Source organism: Stegostoma tigrinum, chromosome 14, assembly GCF_030684315.1.
Source record: "Stegostoma tigrinum isolate sSteTig4 chromosome 14, sSteTig4.hap1, whole genome shotgun sequence".
In the NCBI taxonomy this organism is placed as follows: domain Eukaryota; kingdom Metazoa; phylum Chordata; class Chondrichthyes; order Orectolobiformes; family Stegostomatidae; genus Stegostoma; species Stegostoma tigrinum.
The window spans coordinates 68,455,443-68,474,171 of record NC_081367.1 but is presented as its reverse complement, the minus strand read 5'-3'; the positions used below and the strand labels follow the sequence as shown (position 1 = coordinate 68,474,171).

At 43.2% G+C, this 18,729-nt stretch overlaps 1 protein-coding gene across 1 annotated transcript in view; it reads left to right on the top strand.

Moving 5' to 3' along the window:
- Nucleotides 1-18,729, top strand: part of LOC125457393 (glycogenin-1-like) — an 85,690-nt gene that overhangs the window by 49,608 nt on the left and 17,353 nt on the right. The gene's annotated exons all lie outside the window — the stretch shown is intronic.

Genomic DNA, 18,729 nt, shown 5'->3' with positions numbered 1-18,729 from the left:
GAATGACTCCCAATGAACCAACGAGATGTACTGAAGGTTTGAGTGAGCAACCCACCTTACTCAAAGCACAATTAAACAATTTCATCTTTAAAGACTTCCCTTCATTGATTACCAATGAAAATCATTTGTTTCAATCTGTAAACTTTGCTATAGGACATCTCCTTTTACCCCTCTCTCCAACACCCCACATTCCAATGTCTGGTAATTAATTTTTGTTTTACTTTGTGATGTTTCTATTTGATTACATTGCTGTGGGTTTTTGTCTGCAAATTTTTACCTTGAAGCCACCCAGGAGCCTGAGTGTGGGACCCTTTTCCCACCCATGAAGTGATAAAGCTAAACAAGATATTTTTAAACTTATTCAGGAGATGTGAGCATCAGTGGCTGGGCCAGCATTTATTGCTTATCCCTAATTGCCCCTGAGAAGAGAGTAGTGAGCTGATTCCTTGAACCACCGCAGCCTATTTAGCGTAAATCCACCTACAATGCCAGTGGGGAGGGAGTTCAAGGATTTTGGCCCAGCGAGAGTGAGGGAACTTGGAGGGGAACTTGCAGGTGGTGGCATTCTCTTGTAGCTGACGCCTTTGACTTCTGGATAGAATCATGGAATCTCTACAGTGTGGAAGCAGGCCATTCAGCCCATCGCATCAACACCAACCTTCCAAAAAACATCCCACCCCAGACCCACCCCATCCCTGTAACGCTGCATTTCCCATGGCTAATCCACCTAACCTATCCATCCTTGGACACTGTAGGCAAATTTAGCATGGCCAATCCACCCTAGCCTGCACATCTTAGGACTGTGGGAGGAAACCGGAGCACCTGGAGCAAATCCACACAGACTCGGGGAGAATGTGGAAACTCCGCACAGACAGTTGGCCTAGTTTGGAATCAAACCCAGGTCCCTGCTGCTGTTAGGCAGCAGTGCTAATCACTGAGCCACCGTGCCGCCCTGGAATTTGTTGATGGTAGATGGTATTTCCTGCTGCTGCTCAGCATTGGTGGTGAAAGGAGTGAAAGTTTGTGGGATGTGATGTCAATGAAGTGGGCTGCTTTGTCCTGGATGGTGTTATTAAGTTTCTTAAGTGTTGTTAGCACTGCACTCATCCAGGCAAGTGGGGGTATTCCATCATTTTCCTGCTTTGTAGATGATGGACAAGGCTCACCACAAGAGTCTTGGCCCATGACCTGCTCTTGTAACCACACTTTCCATGGCTAGTCCAGCTCAGTTTCTGGACAATCCTAGTCCCCAGGGTGCTCATAGTGGGGGATTAAATGATGGCAATTTTATTGACTCTCAAGGAGTGATGGTTAGATTCTCTCTTGGTGGCAATGACCATTGCCTGCCACTTGAATGGTGATTGATGGGTTCTGTATTAGAATTATTCCCTTTCACTACCATAGCATATTGTGACAGAGTGACTGAGATGTACCAGTAAGGAAATTATGGCACAATTAAGGAGAATACACATCCCTTTAATCTGCTTTACCACCTACGTCATTTCCCCCTGTACTAAATAGTTTAAACAGAACATTTTGACTTGTTGGCTCTAAGCCACATTTGCCTCTTAAAGGATATCTCATAAACAATGGCAATTCCGGATCTCAATACATGCACTTTGTTCAGATTTCTTTGCCTTTAAATGGTTGTTCGGTTTGATCTGTGGTGGAATTTAGGATCTACAAAGATTAGGATATTTGAGCAAAGTTGGATCCTTCTGGTCTTCTTGTGAAACTTTAAATAAAAAGCCTGTCATGTATCAAATCATAGAGTCGTACAGCATGGAAACAGACCCCTCAGTTCAACCAGACCGTGACGAACATAATCCTAAAAGAAGTCCCACCTGCCTGCTCCTGACCCATATCCCTCCAAACCTTTCCCAATCTCTCTTCTCTCTCATTAAATATGCCCCCTAGTCTTGAAATTGCATTGGCTTAAAAAATGTTAACCAGTCAAAGAATGTTTTATCAGGACATTTTTTCCTTTATTCATACACGGGATGAGGGTGTCGCCGGCCAGGCAGCATTTACTGCCCATCCGTAATTGCCCAGAGGGTAGTTATGAGTCAACCACATTGCTGTGGGTTTGGAGTCACATGTAGGCCAGACCAAGTAAGGATGGCAGTTTCCATCCCTAAAGGACATTAGTGAAACAGATGGGTTTTCCCCCAACAATCATCAATTGATTCATCGTCATCATTAGATTCTTATTTCCAGATATTTATTGAATTCGAATTCCAGCATCTGCCATGGTAGGATTTGAACCCAGGTCCCCGGAACATTACCAGGCCTCTGGATTAACAATCCAGTGATAATACCACCAGGTCATTGCCTTCCCTGACATTCAAGAAGTAGATACTGTATTAAGAAAATGTGTAGAAAGGTTGGGTTAGTCAGTACTGAAAGCTGTTACCATTCTCATACTAAAGAAAGAAATTCTTAGCCTTCGTTTTCAACTTTCTCCATTTCTCCTGTAGTCTCTAGCTTGACAGTCCTCCAAGATATTTGCAATCCTTTAATTCTTTACATCCCAATTTTAATTGCTCCACTGCTGATGACCGTTGTCACTCAGGGTTGTTGGTGGCATAAACGAGCAGAACTGGTAGAGACTTATCCATTGAACGTGGATGCTGATGGTTTAGAAATTGTGGCCAAAGGAGCCTTTCAATCATCTACCATCATTCTTAGGACTAAAGAGAATGGGAAGAAAGCGGGATTAGGAAATGGAGTTGGAGGATTAACCAAAATCATGTTGATCAATTGGCCTACTCCTATGTTTCAAAGAATGCCACAGTGTGGAAACAGGCCATTTGGCCCAACTAGTCCACACAGACCTTCAGAAGACCATCCCATCCAGACCCTCCCCTATATTTCCCATGGCTAACGCACCTAACCTACACACCGCTGAATACTATGGTCAGTTTAGCATGGCCAATCCACCTAACATGCACATTTTTAGACTGTGGGAGGAAACCGAAGCACCCAGAGGAAACCCACAGAGACACAGAGAGAACGTGCAAACTCCACACAGACAGTCACCTGAGGCTGAGAATTGAACGTGGATCCAGGTGCTGTGAGGCAGCAGTGCTAACCAGTGAGTCACCGTGCCGCCCCTATCATTGTTTTTGAGGGTATGCATTTCATGCGATGCTCCCATCGTGTGTCTGAATAAGAAAAGGGAATGGGAAGTTAGGGGGTCAGCAGTGTGGCAACAGCTCAGAAACAATGAAGGCCCCTGCCAATCAGAGTTGAGTGGATTGTTCAGTTGAAGTATAAGGAATCCATACTGAAAGGATGATTGTGAGAAATGGCACTGTCAGAACTGATGTGAGAAAGGAGTCTAGTCCTTGCAGAAGGACGAGTGAAAGGAAGGATAAGTAACATAGCTGCAGAAGTTAATGGGCTTGCTGTGGACATTAGATCAAACAGGAGTAGAGAATTTGAGAAAGGAAAAGGAAGAGTTGCCGATGCATCATTTGAAAATGAGGGAGATTTGGAAATTGGAAGCCAATTTAATGAAATTTTCTAATTCGGGACAAAATGTAGAAGCCTGCAGACAGTCTTAGTGAGGTGCCAGGAGAGGGACTGCCTGTAAAAGAGACATTTACATTCAGACTAGTCTCACAGTGAGAGTGACCGTTGGAAGAAATGTGAATTTGGTGACGTGGAAACTGAACGTCTTGAGAAAAAGTTACGTTGAGGTGAACAGAAGTACACTACATGGGACAAGAAAAGGTTGAGATGATATCTCCACGACTGGAGACATGCTTGTAGTTCTTGGGAAAGGTAGAGGTGGGTTTGGGAGAACTCTCAGTTTGGATGCTGTTGAGAAGGAAAGATCTCTGGTGGGGATGTATTTGTGACAGTCTCCATTTTTGTCGTTACTATACTAACAGTTATTGAAACTCCTTATAGTAGCAATACATCATGCAAACAAACTAATGATTTTGATCAAGTAACAAGTAACAGGTTTATATCATCATTAATTACATTATCAATTTATCTCCAAATTACTCCTTGATCCAGAAATGATCTAGGCCTGGGTTTACACTACCTCAAAATTGAATGTGAAAATAATAATCCCAGGAAGTACTTTAGTTAAGAATCAATATATTGTTAATGGTGCAGCGTCTTAGAAAGGGGCTAAAATTCCAGGTGTACAGCTTGTTTCTTCTCAGTTCACTCATATATGGTACAAACATGGGAATTAGGAGAAGAAGTAGGCCACTCAGCCCCTTGAGCCTGCTGTGCCATTCAATGTGACTGGTCTGATTTTAAACTCAATTCCACATTCCCATCTACCCCAATAACCTCTCACCCCCCTGTTTGTCAGGAATCTCTCTATTGCTACCTTAGAAACGTTGAACATCTCTATTTCCATCACCTTTGGAGGAAGAAAATTCTGAAGACTGACAAACCTCTGACAGAAAAGAAATTTCTCCTTATCTCTATCGTAAACAGTTGCCCCTTCCATTTGAACAGTGACCCGCCCCCACCCGACAACCGATCAATAAGTCACTCCTTACTCTTCCAAGCTCTAATGGATACTGGAGCATATACTGTCCAACCTTTTCTCATGAGCCAACCCTTTCATTCTAGGCATTAGTCTAGTAAACCTTCTCAGGATTGCATCCAATGCACTTACACTGACTAGCACAGGAGACCACCCAGCCCATCGTAACAGCAACTTGGTTAGTCTCTCGACCCCTTACCATTCCCTGAACCCCAAAAATTCCATCTCTAAATAATTATCCAATACACTTCTGACAGCTACAATTAAAGCTGCCTCCGCTACACACTCAGGCAGTTTATTCCAATCTTAACCATATGATAAAGGATCTTACTCATGATACAATGTCTTTCATGCATCATCTTAAATTGAGTCCTCTATTCTTGACCTCTGTGTTTATGGAAACGGTTTCTCATTAACTATTGTCTCCAGGCACCTCATAAATTTGAGTACCACAATCTCATTTCAACCTTACCTGCTCCAAGGAGATGAACCCCAACTTCACTCATCTATCCTCCAACCAAAACCTCATCACCCCTGAAACCATTCCTGGAAATCATTTCTGCACCCTCTAAAGCCTTTCCTTAAGTGTGGTACCAGAACCAAATATAATACTCTCGTTGAGGCTGAATGAGTGTTCTGTAAAAGTTTAACATACTTTATTGCTTTTATACGTCATCACTATTTATTAAGACTATCTGCCTTCTATTCTGCATCTCAATCTGTCCTTTACTAATACACCAAGTTCCTTTGTTCCTGCACGTCCTCAGAATAACCTTTAGTTTCTTCTCATTTTCTACCCAAAATGATTCACTTCACACTTCTCTGCGTTCAATTCCATCTGCTGCTTGTGCACCCATTCTCCCAGCCTGTCTGTGTCCTCCTCACAGCTCACAATACTTCTCATTGATTCTTTTTAAATTGGAATGACATGCTCCTTCAGGCTGTGCTGTCGATGTTCTTGGTGCATTGTCAAAAGTTTACTGGTGTGTTTCAGATGCAATTAAAATGTCAGCTCAGGTTAATCCATTGCTTTGTCCTTTATGACTTGAGGTCAGATGCACCTAATAATTATTGGCAGATTTTTGCACAGTATGGATTTTTTTTTAAAAGTAAGTGAATGATAAGTTCAGTTGGAACAGCAGTGGCAAGAGTTGAAAGATTGTTTAACTGGGGTGTTCCTAACCATCTTACTCGCCTTGCAGCTCAGACGTCATTATTGTGGGTGATTAATTATCATTTCATTGAAATAAAAGCAGATAATCTAGGCTAGCATTTCCAATACTGCAGGCATTCTGCCTTCTGGCAGAATCTGTCTTTTAGTTGAGATATTAAATGACACACCCTGCACATTCTGAGAGCCTCGGAAATTACTGTAGTTAAGCTCTGAAGAAGGGTCACCTGGCCCGAAACGTTGACTCTGCTTTCTCTCCACAAATTCTGCCGGACCTGCTGAGTTTCTCCAGCAATTTCTGGCTTTGTTTCCGATTTTCGGCACCCACAGTTCATTTGGTTTCATTTTGTAATTAAGCGGTAGTTCTAAAAATTAAAGGGATCGGAGTAATATAAGTGATTGTTTCTGCAACAAGGTTGTAGACTTGCTCACTGAGCCGGTGGGTTTGATTACAGACGTTTCGTCACCCTGCTAGATAACATTGGCTAAGCGTCTCCGGTTATTATTCCCACTTGTTATTTATATGCCTAAGTTTGCTGGGGTGGTTGGCATCACTTCCTGTTCTGTTTCTCAGTGGTTTGTACACAGGGTCTAATCCAGTGTGTTTATTGATGGCGTTGTGGAATACCAAGCCTCCAGGAATTCTCTGGCGTGTCTCTGTTTGGCTTGTGTACAAACCACTGAGAAACAGAACCAGAAGTGATGCCAACCACCCCAGCAAACCGAGGCATATAAATAACAAGCGGGACAGAACACCGACACTTCACCGGAGGCACACTGACGATGTTACCTAGCAGGGTGACGAAACGTTTGCATCCAAACCCACCAGCTTGGTCAGCATGTCAACAACCTCCTCCACAACCCGAGCTACAAATCTTCTTTGTACCCAAGCTACAAACTGTTTCTGCGATGTTCAACTTCTGAGCTGCTTAAAGGGGGAATGAATCACAGAAGTGTTCCAGTACAGGGAGAAGCTATTTGATCCATTGCATCTGAACCAACTATTCCAATGACCATCATTGGCTCTTGGTAATTTTCTACTTATCCCCATCCCCTGGGGCACTGTTTCTATCCACACAGGTACCCACTGCCCCCTTGAATGCCTCAATTTTACCTGCCACCACCACATTTCCAGGTAGTGCATTCCACACTCTAACTGCTTAGAATCTCTACAGTGTGGAAGCAGGTCATTTCGCCTTTCAAGTCCATACTGACCCTCCGAAGAGCATCCCACCTAGACCTAGCCCCTAACATGTCCCTGCATATCTCGAGACACTATGGGCAATGTAGCTTGGCCAATCCACCTAGCCCGCGCATCTTTGGACTGTGGGAAGAAACCGGAGCACCCGGAGGAAACCCACGCAGACACAGGGACAATATGCAAACTCCACACAGACAGTTGCCCGAGCGTGGAATCTATCCCAGGTCCCTGACGCTGTGAGGCTGCAGTGCTAACCACTGAACCACCGTGCTACCCTTTACAAACTTGCTGCATGAAAAGGTTTCTATTGAATAAGTAATGGTTTCACACTCCTGTAAGCCAGCTGGATGTACTGAAGCTATAAGACATACAAATCATGACCCATCGTCTCTGAAGATAGATTAAAAGATGTAAGGTTCAGACGCAATCTGTTGTCCTCATTGAGTAGTACATTTCTTTGAAATACGGTACATTTCAGTCACTATAACAAATCTCTATTTTTCTGGCACATGATATGTTCTGACATGTAACCAGTCTCTAACCCTGCCTGTTCAGATGAACATTGAAGAGAATAGAATTAGCTTTCACTTCTCCGTAGAATTTTCCACCTAAAGGTTCAGTTCTATCATTGGGCTTAATTTAAGGGTTAGAGTATATACTTTACGCATTGTACATTTGCTCTAAACCAAATTAGGATTTGCTGTTGTCGGGCTTGTTGTTATTGAGGTCAACATGTCGAACCTTAAATTGACATGTTAATTCATGGTAAACCAGACACCCTACTCATATTGACAAGTGCATCACTAGTATAGTGGATAACAATTGTGTGATCCCTTTTAGAACTGTACAAGCTCAGAGCACAAGAGAAGAACATCTAGCTCTTTGAGTTTGTGCCAGAACTGTGTCGGAGAAAAATGAATGCCAGGCTGTTATGCTGTCCGTGTAGTCTCACAGTCCAAGTTAGCTATGTATTTTGTCTCTTACGCCACTGCTGTTAACTGTTTAATGCTCCAACAGCCCTCTGTCAAGATTAATTTTAAACTTCTTTCCTCACTTATCGTGACAAATTGAGATTCATGACTCCTTCATCACTGACTCCCCAGCTGGAGCAAAGAGTCTATGGACTCCATTAAAGCTCTTCAATAATTTAACAATTGATTTATTCTCAGCCATTTGTGCTCTGGTGGAATTAGCTTGAGCATCTCATTCCTGTCCTCTGATCTAGAGGTTCCATACCTGGTGTTATTCCCAGTGAACCTACACTGTATGCTCTCAAAAGTTTAGGAATGTAGGAGCAAGCGTAGGCCATTCAGCCCACAAAGCTTGCCCTGCCCTTCTACGCAAGCAGGGCTGATCAAACACTTCAATATCTTCCACCCACCCCATCCTCATAACCCTGTACACCACCGGTAATCAGAATTCCATTAACCTCTACCGTAAATATACTGAACATACTGTAGCCTCCTACAGCCCTCTCCAGTAGAGAATTCCAAATTCACAACCCTCTGAGTAAAATAATTACTCCTCCTCTCAGACCTAAGTGGCGTCCCCTTTATTTTTAAATTGTGGCCCCTGGATCTAGACTCCCCCAGTGAGGGCTTTATTTAAAGCAAAATACTGTGGCTGCTGAAAATCTGAAACAAACACAAAAAGTGCTGGAGGAACTCAGCAGGTCTGGCATCATCTGTGGAGAGAGAGAAAGAGAATGAAAACATAATCCTTGCCTTCGTTGGTCAGGGCTTTGAGTATAAAAGTTGGCAAGTCATGTTGCAGCTATATAAAACTTTAGCAAGGCCACATTTAGAGTATCATGTGCAGTTCTAATCACCACACAATAGGAATGATGTGGAGGCTTTGAAGAGGGTGCAAAAGTGGTATACCAGGATGTTTCCTGCTCCTCTGATGCTGCCTGGCCTGCTGTGTACCTCCAGTTCCACACTGTGTTATCTCTGGCTCCAGCATTGGCAGTTCTTACTATCTGTTACCAGGATGTTGCCTACATTGGAGTGTATCAGCTGTTAGAAGAAGTGAGATGAACTTAGATTGTTTTTGCTAGAGCATCGGAGGCTGAGGGGCTACTCGATAGAAGTATATAAAATTATGGGAGTTATGGATGGTTTGGGTGCTCAGAGTCTTTTTCTCAGGGTGGAAATGTCAAATAGGGTGGGGGGGGGCGCATAGGTTTAAGGTGAGAGGGGAGATAAGGAGATGTTTGATGAATGTTTTTTTACACAGATGGTGATAGGGGCCTGCAGGGGAAGTGGTAGAACAAGATACAATAGCAAGGTTTAAGGCCTAATTAGATAGAGTCATGAACAAGTGGGGAATAGAGGAATATGGACCATATTCAGGAAGATGGGATTAGTTTAGAGTGGCATCATGGTCTGCACAGACATGGTGGGCTGAAGGCCCATTCCTGTACTGTCCTGTTCTGTTCTATGTAGAGGCATACAGGTCACATCGCAGGTTACACTATTTGAGGCAAGAGTCTATTTGTCAGTCTGATAGTGGCCAGAAAGAAGCTGTTTCTGAACCTGCTGGTGCCTGTGTTCAGGCTTCTGTATCCTCTGCCTGATGGAAGAGGATGTAGGAGAGTGTTACTGGGGAGTGATGGGTCTTTGATGATGTTGGCAGCCTTTCCGTGGCAGCGAGCCGTGTAAATGGAGTCCATGGATGGAAGGATGGTTGGTTTCCATGATGGTTTGGGTTGTGCACACCACCTTCCGTAGTTTCTTATGGTCCTGGGCAAAGCAGTTGCCATACCATGCCATTATGCACATGGACAGTATGCTCTCAGGGGTGCAGTGTAGAAGTCGGTGAGGGACCTTACAGACATGTCAAATTTCCTGAGCTGCCTGAGGAAGAAGAGGCATTATTGTGTCTTCTTGACTGTCGTATCTACGGAGGAAATCAGGACAGATTGTCATTTGTCAACACTCCAAGGAACTTGATGCTCTTCACCCTCTCAACCTCAGTTCCGTTGATGTAGGTCGAAAGTCAATGTTCAGCTCTTCAGTTTTGCCGACGTTGAGAGACAGTTAAAGAAGTATCAGCAGCCTGGACTGTTGTGGGGATGTGACACAGAGTGTAGGAGCAGAAATAGGCCATTCAGCCCATCACATCTGCTTTGGCACAGTAAGATGATGGATAAGAATGACACATTTTCTTTCCTTAAAGGACATTAGGATTCTGAATTACTGCTAAGTTATTCAGTTAAGGGTGGCAGAGTGGCTCAGTGGTTAGCCTTTCTGCCTCATAGCACCAGAAACCTGGGTTCAACCCTACCCTTGGGCAACTGCCTGTGTAGAGTTTGCACATTTTCTCTGTGTCTGCGTGCTCAGGTTTCCTCTGACAGTCCAAAGATGTGCAGTTAGGTGGATTGGCCAAGCTTAAATATGGGGATAGTGTGAGGTGCTCGATCTGGAGCCTAACAAAATAACCTTTTCCTCTGATGCTGCCTGGCTAGCTGGACTCCTCCAGTTCCACACGGTGTTATCTCTAATTCTGAGCATATTGCCTACCAGTGCTGACCTGTAGCCACCTTTGATGCTGCAGCTGTGTGGCTTAGACTTCAAAAGGAGTCAGTTTTATGAAAAGCCAGTTTGGAATCGAAATGTCAGTATTGTTTCTTCTTCCTCATATGCTGCAAGATCTGCTGAGTTCCTCCCTGACTAACTGTTATTACTTCATTGCTGTGAATTGACGGTTGTAGTTCTGAAAATCTTCACTAGTTTTGCAGCTTTAAGTATAGAATCCTAATTAGAAGAGCAGGCATTGACATTACAACACTATTCTTGCATAATTTTTCAGCCTTAGTGAGCTAGATTACAGTTTAATGTTGGCTCATTGAGCTGTCAGTTTTAATGAATACTGAGGAAGTGACTTAACATTACAGCTGTGTTTCATCAATGAGATTAATTAGTGAAAGCAAGGCAAGAAGGGTGTTTTGCAACTTTTCTGGGCAATTTCACCACTTGTTGAGAAGTAGTAACTAAGTTCTTCCGAGAGTGTAAACTTCCACACTGATAACCCAGATGTAGGAGCAGAATTAGATCATTTGGCCTATCGGGTCTCCTCGCCTCTTCAATGAGATCATGCCTGACCTGATCATTTCAACACCACTTCTCTGCCATTTTCCCCATAACCCTTACTTCCTTCCCTGATTAAAAATCTGTCTACCTCAGCCTTGACTATATGTAATGACGCAACCTCAACATCTGTCTGCAGTAAAGAATTCCACAAATTCACTGCCTTCTGAGAGAAGAAATTCCTCCTCATCGCCATCCTAACTCCAGAACCCTGTAGTCTAGGATTATGCTGTCTGGTCCCAGAATCTTCCACACGGAATAAAAAAATGCCACTTTGACAAGCCCCTCAAGAATTCTTGTATGTTTCAGTAAATTTGCCTCTCATTCTTATAAATTCCAACGAGTACAGGCCCAAACAACTCAAACCTCTCCTCATAAGACCTGGTATCAGCCTAATGAACCTTCCCTGGACCGCCTCCAACATCACTATATATTTTCTTGGATAAGGAGCCCAAAATTGCACACAGTATTCCAGCTGTCTGACTAGTGCCTTATACAGTTTTAGCAAAAGCTCCCTGTTTTTATACTCAATACCCTTAAAAATAAGCCCAACATTCCATCTCCTTCCCTATTACCTGCTGAGCCTGTTTGCTGGTTTCCCTGTTAATTTATGCATGAAAGTTCTGAAAATTCCTCCGCTCTGCAGTTTTCTGCCATCTTTCTGCTTCTGGTTCCTATCAGATGATGACACAAATTTATTTAATTTTCTTGATCTGGGATACCAGGTTCTATTCATCCATCACCCCTGTGCTGCCAGCCATTATTGGACCCTGGACCAGCATTGCCTCCATCCTTTGTTTTCAAACACCCCCTTACCAATCTGAACAAACGACGGACCTCAAGCAAGCCCAGCACACGGACCTCGAGTGGGCCCAGCACGGAGGAGAGCAATCCCAGCGCGGACCTTCACTGGGCCCAGCAGGCACCTCAAGCGGGCACAGCGCGGAGGAGAGTGGGCCCAGCGCGGAGGAGAGTGGGCCCAGCACGGAGGAGAGCGAGCCCAGCGTGGAGGAGAGTGGGCCCAGTGCGGAGGAGAATGTGCCCAGCGCGGACCTTGAGTGGGTCCAGCGCAGAGGGGAGTGGGCCCATCGTGGAGGAGAGTGGGCCTAAGGTGGACCTTGAGTGGGCCTAGTGCGGAGGAGAGTAGGCCCAGCATGGACCTCAAGTGGGCACAGTGCAGATGGGAGGGGGCCCAACGCGGTGGAGAGTGAGCCCAGCACGGAGGGTACACTTTGATACCCTTTTTTGCATAATATTTCCAGTTCCTTACTGTGAGCTTTATTTTTAATTTGTTGCCTTTTTACTTTCAAGTAAATTGCCCTGAATTAAAAATATAATGAAAGATTTTACTGAGCTGAGCTTGATGGATTTCCTATATTTCTGGCAAGAATATAGAAATGTCCATAGAATCCCTACAGTGTGGAAACAGGCCCTTCGGCCCAACAAGTCCACTCCGACCCTCAGAGCGTCCCACCCAGATTCATCCCCTTATAACCCACCAAATCTACACACCCCTGGACACTATGGGCAACTTAGCACGGCCACTCCACCTAATCTGCACATCTTTGGACTGTGGGAGGAAACCGGAGCACCGCGCAGACACAGGGAGAATGTGCAAACTCCACACAGTTGCCAGAGGGTGGAATCAAACCTGGATCCCTAGCGCTGTGAGGCAGCATTGCTAACCACTGAGCCACCCATACAGATGAACACCGGGAGAGTTTTGAACAGTTGTAGAAAGTTGTGTTATTTGGTGAAGTAGCAGAACAAATGAAAATCCACTGACCTGGATATACACAGCCTGTATAGAATGGGTGGTCTGATTTCTGGTGACAGGTTGGCAGCCGTGGGTTTCCACCCTTAGTGTTCCAGTCTGATGTATTGCAAAATTGTTTCAAAGTTACAATGTATATATAGTGTTCCCTTCAGGCTGCTAAATGCAGCAACACCAGTAGGTATGAACAAACAAGAGAAAGCACGGAACTGATTAGAAAATCAGACATTGCTACATTCTAGTTTATAGCTTTTTCACGTATCGCAAGAGTCTGAAACTTGATCAAAAATCTCACATCCATCATTAATGCAAATGAATTGACCTATTCTTGTGTTTAATCTACAAGTAAACTGGAGACATGTTCTTGTAATAGTCATTAAGGAGTTTTTACACTGCTTTCAAGATAGTTCCCTCTGGGGCAGCTACGGCCTAGTGGTATTATCGCTGGACTGTTAACCCAGATAATGTTCTGGGGACCGAGGTTCAAATCCTACCACAGCAGATGGTGGAATTTGAATACAATAAAAATATCTGGAATTAAGGATTTAATGATGACTGTGAATTGATTGTAGGAAAAACCCATCTGGTTCACTAATGCCCTTTAAGGAAGGAAACTGCCATCCTTACCTGGTCTGGCCTACATGTGAACTCCAGACCCTACAGCAGTCAGGGATGGGCAATAAATGCCACCTAGCCAGCATGTGTCCGCATCCTATGAATGAATAAAAAAATAAAGCAACGCAGTTTAGATCCAGCTGTGGTAAACTTGATGTAGTGTCTGGAACCAGGCACATCTATGAGATCCTTAATTGGGGCTGTTAATCTGGGCCAATCAGAAAGCCCTGGCCAATAGATATAAACAGGGGATTCAGAATCTCCTTAGTTGAGGAATTGTTGTGCTGTATTGTGTGTTTGAGTAAAGGCACCACTGACCATAAAAGTGATTTAAATTTACGTTCAGTATGAAGAGAAGAATGGGTGTAAGACTAGTATTTAAGCTTAAATGTGAGCAGTTATTTGGGCCTGTAATGCTGAGCTAGTTGAAGTGAATTGTGATATGAGGCTAGGAGAGAAATGATTGGAGAAGCAATGGCATATAGTTCAAGGGATATGCCAGAATGCTCAGAAAATGTAATTCTCACTGCAAAGAAATCTTCCAAAGAGACAAACCACCATTCATGCTTAACAAAAGATGTTAAGGAAAGCATCAATTTTAAGGAAGAAAGATATAATTGAGCATAGATTAGCGGAAGCTCAATTAACTCATCTAAGTTCAAAGAACAACAGAAAATGACTTAAAGGTTAATGAAGACAAATAAATTTGAACATGAGATGAAGCTGACTAGATATCTAAAAACAGATAGCAAGGTTTTCTATTGGTATTAAATGGGAAAAGAGTAAGTGAGGTGAACATTGGTTCTCTAGACAGGGAGTTACGAATATATAATAAGGAAATGGTAGTTCAAAGCTTTGGCAAAGATCTGTGGCTCGGATTGTGGGTGAGTTTGTTGACTTGCTCACCGAGCTGGCTTGTTATAGAACATAGAACATAGAACAGTACAGTTATCGTTCAGACATTTTGTCACCATGCTGACATCATCAGTAGAGCCTCTGATGAAGCGATGTTATTCTACTCCGCTTGGGATTTGTCTGGTCTGTTATAGTAAGTACTGCCATTTCTGGTTTTGATCTGCATGCGTTTGTATATGGTGTTGTTGATTGCATTATGGGTGGAGAGCCATGCCCCTAGGAATTGCCGTGCGTGTCGATGTTGGGCTTGGGCTACTGTCTGCAGATGCCTACTCAACGGACAACAACAGGAGGACACAGTACACCCTAACACACTGGCCACACTGCCCTACAGCAAGAACATATTGGAGAACAAGAACAAGACTTCTAAGACCACTAGCAATCATGGTGGTCCACAGCCACTCTATGACAAGGACTTGCAAGGATTAAAGACCCCATTCCCACAACATGCAGAACCAATGTGGTTTACAAAATACCATGCAACGACTGCCACAAACATTATACCGGACAGACAGGAAGGAAACTAGCCATCAGAATACACTAACACCAACTAGAAGCAAAACAGCATGATGAACTCTGCTTAATATCGGTGATTCAGACAATGAAGGCCATCAGTTTAACTGGGACAACATAACCATTGTAGCCCAAGCCAGACATAGACACGCACGGGAATTCCTAGAGGCATGGTTCTCCACCTATATTGCAATCAACAAACACGTAGAATTGGACCCCATATACAAACCCATGCAGATCAAAACTGGGAATGACACTACTTGCCATAAAGGACCAAACAGTATAAATTCCGAACAGAGTAGAATAACATCGCTTCATCGGAGGCTGCACTGATATTTTGACACCATGCTAAGTGACGTTGAATGAGAATAAGCCAGCTCGGCGAACAAGTCAACAACATCAAGGAAGTGGTAGATGTAATGCATAGAATTGTGCTTCTGTCTTCACCATAGCAGATACAAAAAAATCCAAGTAATACCCTATAAATCGGGAGGTTGAAGGAACTTTATTGAAGTCTACTGTCCAGGGCCTGTTGGACTTCATCCTAGAGTCTTAAAAGAGTTGCCTGATGAGGTAATATATGCATTGGCGTTAACTTCCCAAAATTCACTCAATCTAAGAAAGGTTCCATTAGACTAGAAAGTAGCAATTTTTAAAAATTCATTCATGAAATATGGGCATCCCTTGGAAAGGTGGTGGTGAGTTACCTTTTTGCACCATTACAGTCCACGTGGTGTCAGTCCAGAGTCTTGAGTTACATCCAGGCAAGTGGAGAGTATTCCATTACACCCCTGACTTGTGTTCTGTAGGTGGTGCACCAGGTTTGAGGGTCAGGAGGTGCATTACTCACTGCAGGAGTTTTTGGTTCTAACCTGCTGTTGTTGCCATAGTATTTTGTGGCACCTCCAGCTGCTTATCTGTAAAGCCCCTCCAATCAAGGAAGTGAGGCAGAAAACAGGAAACTATGAGCCAGTTAGCTTAATGTCAGTTGTGGGGAAGGTGTTAGAATTGATTATTAAGCATTTGGAAAAATCTAAGGTAGTCCAGTTCACTCTTTGGTCTATGGGAATCCCAAGTATGTCGATTCATGGGAGTTTAGGGATGGTGATGCCATTGAATGACAAGGGCCAATTCTCTCTGGTAGATGGTCATAACCTGGCATTTGTGTGGCAAGAATGTTACTTGCCACTCATCAGCCCAAACCTGAACATTGTCTGGGTCCTGCTACACTTGGCATGGACTTCTTCAATATCTCAGGAGTCTTGAATGGTGCTGAAAGTTGTGTAATTATCAGCAAGCGTACATACTTCAGACATTATCATGGATGGAGGGTCAGTGATGAAGCACCTGAAGATGATTAGACCTAGGACACTACTCTGAGGAACTCCTGCAGAGATGTCCTGGAGCTGAGATGATCGACCTCCAACCACTTAAGCATCATCTTTTGTACCAGGTGTGGCTCCAAGCAGCAGAGTACTGCCCCAGTGCTGCAATATATTGTCAGTTTATGCCTTGTACTTTAGTTCCTGCATTAAGACTGAATGTCACTATGAAATGCCTTTAGATTAGATGCTGGAACCACATAATATTTTCACCCAGGGACGAGAATACTCCTGACTAATCCACGTTGTTATAACAGCCAGTTTTACCCTCGATTCTATGTTAGGATGAGAGTATTTGTTACTGCTTTGGGTGTCAAAATGGGAAGGATTCAGGATTCCAGGCATTGGCAGCACTCATCTCAACCTTAAAAATAAATTTCCAAGAGCCACAGACTCTCATACCTTGTGAGAGTTGAATATAAGTGCTTTGTTGTAACAAGATCTTTGTAACTGTATCAAGTTATCCAGATTCTTTTTAACATTTGGGGATAGGGGAGAGAATGTTCTGAATGTGTTTCTGTGAGACTAAAAGTTGTCACAAATATTTCTTGCTGAAGTGAACTCCGTATTTGTGGGAGTGCATTTTGAAAACTGCAGGGCAAATGCTGGACAACCTCACCATGTATGGTGCAGAACAGCCGAAAGTAAAAACATTCCCTGTAGGAATTTGAGATAAAGTGTCCCAGGCTTACACATTATAACCTCACCTACACTTTAAAAGTGGGGAGTGCAACGTTCGTTTTATAATTTAGCTGAGATGGAGAAGGGAGCCAGACCATTTTACCTTTCTGCTGCATTGTTAAATGCAAAGGGTAAACAGACCCACCCAGCTCAGTTAAAAGGCAAATGGACCATTTAGATCTTGAGTTTAATGGGACATTCAACATTCTAGTGACGATTGTGTTATTGAGGAATTTTTCAAGAATGTAAACAAACTATTGCCAAACTCCATTTTCAGCTCAAGCGTTTGGTTCAGTACTGCTCACCCTTTGCAGTTAGGCCCACTCTCATTCCACTCAGGCAGTTTTTGGCAGATTCAACGCAGCAAGATTTTAATATCGGATTTAGTGTCCTGTTTTAGTAGGATGACAGCTGAGGCTGCCAGATATTTGTGAACTATTGTCAACACTCAATTGTTCTGATGATTGGTAACCCCTCGGTTTTAACATGCTCATCGTTGTTTTTGAATATTCCCATGGCCTCACGCACTCCTTAAATCTCCTCCAATATCCCTGATTTTCCATTACTGTATCACTGTTTTGATTTCTAGGTGAGCCACTGCCTAGCAGAGTATTGTTGCTGGAATCCAAGTGATGTTCTAGGGACCTGGTTTAGATCCTATCACAGCAGATTCAAAGACAACTTTTTTTTAAAATTCTGAAATGATTACACCTAATTCTGACTATAAACCCATTGTTGCAAAGACCCATCTACTTCACTAATGTCCTTTCGGGAAGGAAACTACCTACTTGTGATTCTAGCCCCACTGCAATTGTACATGAAGATTAAAGTCTCCCATAATTATTACATTGCCTTTTTTTCACAATGTCCAATTATTTCTTGTTTAATGCTCTGTCCAGTAGAATAATGGGGAAAGCAATGGCATAGCGGTCGCGTCATTGGACTAGCGATTCAGAACCCTGGGTTAATGTTCTGGGGACAGAGGTTTAAATCCCACGGTGGCAGCTGGTGAAATTTGAAATCAATAAAAATCTGGAATAAAGAGTTAGCCAGTGGTAGTCATGTTGATTGTTGTTAAAAAATGGCATCTGTTAAGAGAAGGAAATCTGCTCTTATTACCCAGTGTGGCCTAAATGGAGATTCCAGGTCCACAGCAATAGGGTAAACTCTTAAATGCGCCGGTCAACTTGGGTACCATTTAATGATGGCCTGACCAGTGACACCCTTATCCCATGAATGACTTGGAATCCAATAATTACTGTTCAGCAGCCTGTAAATGACATCCACCAATGTTTTCTTGATTCAGATTCTCTCAATACTGATTCTACTCCATGATCTTCTGAAGCAAGATGGTAACATGCTTACATCTTTTTTTATCATACTTTCCTACCAAGCCCACCCCCCTCTTTTGACGTTTTTTCTATCATACTGAAATATTTTATACTCTGGAGTGTTTCTTTTCCAAACTTTTATCCGCTCGTGATTATGATGTGGACGTGCCAGTGTTGGACTGGGTTGGACGAAGTCAGAAGTTACATGACACCAGGTTATAGTCCAACAGGTTTATTTGAAATCATGAGGTTTCGGACCATAGCCCCTTTGTCAGGTGCACTAAGAGAGTTTGTGATTTGAAATAAATCTGTTGGACTATAACCTGGTGTTGTGCGACTTCTGACTTTGTCCCTTGTAATCATGCCTTGACAATGGTAATTCCATCTATATCAGTTTTTACCATTTGTTCCCTCTATCTTATCGCAGATGCTTCAAACATTCAAAAGAACCTCACATTTGAACTTTTTCAGTTCTGTTCATGGTACTCTTCTTTTGGTCAAGTATTCTCTCCCTTCCTACATGGTTTTACCTACAGTGGAATGCC